Source organism: Cetorhinus maximus, chromosome 31 (assembly GCF_964194155.1).
Source record: "Cetorhinus maximus chromosome 31, sCetMax3.hap1.1, whole genome shotgun sequence".
Taxonomy (NCBI): Eukaryota; Metazoa; Chordata; class Chondrichthyes; order Lamniformes; family Cetorhinidae; genus Cetorhinus; species Cetorhinus maximus.
Genome location: NC_135909.1, coordinates 21,618,088 through 21,624,087, shown reverse-complemented (window position 1 = coordinate 21,624,087; position 6,000 = coordinate 21,618,088).

Below are 6,000 nucleotides of genomic sequence, written 5' to 3'. Positions count from 1 at the left end.
GGTTGACACCTCATTTTTAGGTATGCCTGATGCTGCTCCTGATATGGCCTCCATTCCTCATTGAGCCAGGGTTGATCCCCTGGCTTGATGGTAATGCGAGGATGCCAGGTCATGAGGTTACAGATTGTGGTTGAGTACAATTCTGCTGCTGCTGATGGCCCACAGCGCCTCATGGATGCCCAGTCTTGAGTTGCTGGTTCTGTTCAAAATCTATCCCATTTAGCATGATGGTAGTGCCACACAACGCGATGGAGATTATCCTTTATGTGAAGGTGGGACTTGGTCTTCACTTGCAGCTCCCTCTACAATGTATACCATTTTTCTGCCACGACATCTGCTGGGTCTGTCTGTCCTTCACGTATGACAGGATGTCTGGGACATTATAGGATATGTTTCCGTGAGTTTCAGAGAGCAGTTAAGTGTCAGCCGCACATGTAGGTAAGAGTAAGGGCAGCAGATTTCCTTGCCTCAAAGGGATTGCTGGTTCCCTCAACAGCTGCCACAGACCCATTGTAGTAGTTCTGAGTTTTTAACAGCCATTGACAATGGTTTCATGGTTAATTCTAGATTTTTATTAAATTCAAATTCCATCATCACCATCTGCCGTGATGGGATTCGAACTCGTATCTTCATGGCATGACCCTTGGTCTCTCGATAACTAGTCCAGTGACAAAATCATGACACCGCCACCTCCCCCAAGATATTTGTCTCCCTTATGTAATGTTTCAATGTAAATTATTTTGCACAAGATTTACCTGGCTTTTAAAGTTTTCTTAAATGCATAGGACATTTTATTAAGAGTTATCTGACCTTTTTATTTTTTTATGGGATGTAGACAGTGCTGGCAAGGCGCTATTCATTTATAAAATTCTCAATATATAGCACATTACCAAAATTTCGTTAAGGCTAAAAATCTGATAAATTTCTTCCTCATTAGTTCCTTTGTGTGGCAAGCATCAGAAAAGGCTTGAGTAATGCAGGCCAATTCGACAAGAGGAAACCTGCTGCTTCTTGCACTCTCCCCGCCCCTCTTCTGACAGCCATTAATGACGCTATGTTGACGTCAACCCGTACATCTGATGTACTATCTGGTTAATGTGAGTTGAGGCGTTCTCCATACGGTCATAATGATCCAAATGGAACTGATTTGTAAGAGTCCACTCATTAACAATGCATCCAGGGAAAGGGCTAACTTCTAAAAAAAAAAGCCTGTGTCAAATTCCTTCAGGAAATGACTTATCAAGTGTTCAAAGAGTTAAGGTGCCTGTCAGCTTGACCCAACAGTACATCACTCAATACCGCAAAAAAGACATTCACCAATTCCATAACAAGGTGTTGCTGCTCTTGCTGTATTACAGGTGACTGCAGTGTTCATATTTGACCCATTGAGGGTCCAGCAACTCGACACGTCAGGCTGCGCTATCATATTTGCTCCAAGAAACCGAACGTATTAAAATTAGCGCATGCCTGTTGGGTGCTCCGAGCGAGGAGCCAATAGATAGACAGGTGGTGATATGAGGACCTCTGAGATCCTGGTAACCACCGGCCCGCCACGCAGGTTACCAATCAGATTGTAACACGAGTAGCAGGAGGACAAAACTTCATCTCACTTAACATCTCCTTCAGGGCGCACATCCTCTTGGTTCGCCTGGACCAACCCCTTCTCCCACTTCTACTCCAGACCAGGTATCATCTCTGCAACTCTCATAGCCTTGAATGTTATGACGTGCCAGGTGCTCATCCAGGTGCTTTTTAAAGGATGCGAGGCAACCCGCCTCCACCACCCACCCAGGCAGTGCATTCCAGACCGTCACCACCCTCTGGGTAAAAAGGTTTTTACTCACATCCCCCGTAAACCTCCTGCCCTTCACCTAGAACTTATCTCCTCTTTAGACTGACCTTTCAAATAAGGGGAACCGCTGCTCCCTAACCTCCCTGTCCATGCCCCTCATAATCTTGCACACCTCGATCAGTTCGGCCCTCAGTCTTCTCTGCTGCAACGAACACAACACAAGTCTATCCAAACTCTCTTCATAACATAAATGTTTCATCCCAGGCAACATCCTGGTGAATCTCTTCTGCACCCCCTCCAGTGCAATCACATCCTTCATAATGTGGCGACCAGAACTGCACACAGTACTCCAGCTGTGTCCTCACCAAGGCTCTATACAACTTCAATATGACCTCCCTACTTTTGTAATATATGCCTGGATTCGTAAAGGCAAGTGTCCTAAATGCCTTTTTCACGACCCCACTAACGACCCCTCTGCTTTCAGAGATGTATGGACAACCACACCAAGGTCCCTTTGTTCCTCAGAACTTCCTAGTGTCATGCAATTCATTGAATACTTCCTTGTCAAATTATTCCTTCCAAAGTGTATCACCTCACACTTTTCAGGGTTAAATTCCATCTGCCACTTATCTGCCCATTTGGCCATCCCGACTATATATTTCTGTAGCCCAAGACCCTCAAGCTCACTGTTAACCACCTGGCCAATCTTTGTGTCATTCGCAAACTTACTAATCCCAAGCCCCACATAGTCATCTATGTGGTTTATATCAATGGCAAATAATAGGGGACCCAGCACAGATCCCTGTGGTACGCCACTGGACACTGGCTTCCAGTCACTAAAGCATCCATCTGTCACCAGCCTCTGCCTCCTGCAACTAAGCCAATTTTGAACCCATCTTATCAAATTACCCTGTATCCCATTGGCATTTGTCTTCTTTACAAGGCTCCCATGTGGGACCTTGTCAAAGGCTTTGCTGACGTGAGACTCACTGGCCTGTAGTTCCCTGGCTTCTCTCTACAACCAATTTTAAATAGCGGAACCACATTAGCTGCTCTCCAGTCCTCTGGCACCTCCCCCTTGGCCAGAGAAGGGTTAAAAAATTTGGGTCAGTGCCCCTGCAATCTCCTCCATTGCCTCCCTCAGCAGTCTGGGACACAAATAATTTAAGCCTGCCCACACCTCCAATACCTTATCACTCCTTATATCAATTTGATCAAGAACCTCGCAGTTTCGCTCCCCGAGTTCCACACCTTCATTCTCCTTCTTTTGGGTGAAGACGGATGTGAAGTATTCATTCAACACTCTACCGATGTCCTCTGGCTCCAGCCATAGATTTCCCCCTTGGTCCCTAATGGGCCCTACTCTTTCCCTGGTTATCCCCTTCGCATTGATATAATTATAGGATATCTTGGGATTTTCCCTACTATTAACAGCCAGAGATTTCTCACATCCACTCTTTGCTGTGCTAATTGCTTTCTTAAGCTCCACCCTGCACTTTATGTACTCCACTAATGCCTCTGCTGATTTGCTTCCCTTGTACCTGCTAAAAGCCTCTCTTTTCCTTCTCATCGTAACCTGAATATCTCTGATCATCCATGGTTCTCTGGGCTTGTTACTCCTTCCTGTCACCGTGGAGGAACATGTTGAGCCTGTGCCCTCCCTATTTCCTTTTTAGCATTCCCCCCACCCCCCCACCCCCACTCCCCCCCGTTCCTCAGTAGATTTCCCGACAAGTAACTGTTCCCAGTCTACCATGGACAGATCCTGCCTAATTTTACTAAAATCCACTCTCCCCCAATCCAAAACATTTTTTTTCAACTTATTGATTTCTTTGTCCATAACAAACTTAATCTGTACCAATGTGTGATCGCTATCGCTAAAATGCTCGCCCAAAACCACCTCAGCCACCTGTCCTGCGTCATTACCCAGAATTAGGTCCAGCACTACACCGTCTCTTTTTGGACCCTCTACATATTGACCTAAAATGATCTCCTGTAAACATTTCAAGAAATACACTCCACCCAAGCCCTGAACACTGTGTCTATCCCAAATAATTTTGGAAAGTTGAAATCACCTAATTCAATTACTCTATTGTTATTGTTTTTACACACCTCCACAAATTGTGCACAAGTTTGATCCTCAATTTCCCGCTGACTATCTGGGGGTCTATAATAAACAACTAATAATGTGGTTGCCCATTTTTTATTCTAAGCTCGACCCACAAAGCTTCATTTGCTGCCGCCTCCAAGACATCCTCTCTCCTTACTGCAGTAACTGACTGCTTAACCAACAATGCAACGCCTCCTCCTCTTTCACCCCCTCCGCTGTCTCGTCTGAAGATTCTATATTCCGGAATGTTGAGCTGCCAATCCTGTCCTTCCCTCAACCACGTCTCAGTCATGGCTACTATATCACAATTCCACATGTCAGTCCTCACTATTAACTCATCCGTTTTACCTGTAATATTCCTGGCATTAAAGTAGAGGCCATCCAGCCTTGCCTTAATCCCTTGAAACTTAATACAGTTGTACTCTCTCTGTCCTGACTGTATTACTGTATTATGATGTGTCCCTATTCTACTAATATTCTGTGTCCCCTTTCTCTGCCTAACTAATTTAACTCCTCCCAACAGCACAAGCAAACCCGTCCGCAAGGATGTTAGCCCCACTCTGGTTCAGATGCAGACCATCCCACTTGTACAGGTCCCACCTTCCCCAGAAACTGTCCCAGTGATCCAGGAATCTAAAACCCTCCCTCCTGCACCAACTCTTAAGCCACGTATTCATCTGCGCCATTCTCCCATTACTGAGCTCGGTAGCATGTGTCAGTAGGAGTAATCAAAGGATTACATCCTGAGAGGTCCTGCTTTTTTGTCGACTGCCTAAATCCTTGAATTCTTGATGCAAGCCCTCGTCCCTCTTTTTACCTAGGTCATTAGTACCAACATGTACCATAACCTCTGACTTATCACCCTCACCCTTCAGGATGCCCTGCAGCCTTTCAGTGACATCCTGCACCCTGGCACCAGGGAGGTAACACACCATCCTGGAGTCACGTTGACGGCCACAGTAGCGCCGATCAGTTCCCCTGACTATAGAATCCACTATTACTATTGCTCCCCACTCCCTTCCACCCCTCCTGTACAGACAGGCTGCTTGCGGTGCCAGAAACTTGGCTCTGTCGGCTCCCCCTGGAGGAACCAGCGCCCTCATCAGCCTCCAAAATGGTTACCGATTTGCGAGCGGGTCCCCAGCGGACTCCTGAACTACCTGCCTATTTCTCTTGGACTGCCTGGTGGTCACCCGTTCCCTTCCTTCCTCAAGTCCCTTCAACTTCAGGTGTGACCCTCTCTCTAAATGCGCTATCCGCTGATGCTCCACAGTGCCGCCAGCCGCCGCTCCAGCTCTGAAACCCGAGCTTCCAGGAGCTGTAGCTGGACGCACTTCCTGCACACATGCTGATCCTGTGCACTGGAAATGTTCCCGGCTTCCCACATGGAGCACGAGGAGCACGCCACGGCTTGGAGCGCTCCTGCCATGACTTATCCCTTTAAATTAAAGCTTTTAAGTCAATTAGTCTAGGGCCCTTCTTTCCTGATCCTCGTTACTGTAGAATATATAAACTGTAAACCAGAAAAAGACTTTAAGCTATAAGCGATTAAAGTAATAAATACCTTACCCACTACTTACCAGTGATTCCTTTCCCGTGTATCCTCTACTGCTGCAGCAGACTCTGATGATTTAAGAAGTTGGAAAGCAAGGAAAACATGCAAAGAGCACCTCGTCCCCTATGCAGTTCAATTCCCGCTTTGCACCAAGTGGCCAATACCCACTCTGGCTGTGCCCCACTCAGGATGTGCTCTCTCTCCCGTTCGTGTGCAAACATACTGTTGTGTGTTTCTAGCTAGTTCCTTTCTTAAATATCGCTGAATTGACACAGCACTTGTTAAGCTTCAAATAGTAATTAACACCTATTCAGCCCCTAATCAGGCTACAGGTGATTGACAGTTTACTGTCACTGTCAACTGAGTCAGCTACCTTACCAAACTTTTAACTAGACTACCGAACTTACAAAAATAAAGCTGAATTAAAGAGGAAGACTTACCAGTTCAATTCCCGCTTTGCACCAATTTGCCAGTACCCACTCTGGCTGTGCTACACTCAGGTTGTGTCCTCTCTCCTGTTCGTGTGCCTTCACTGACGTTATC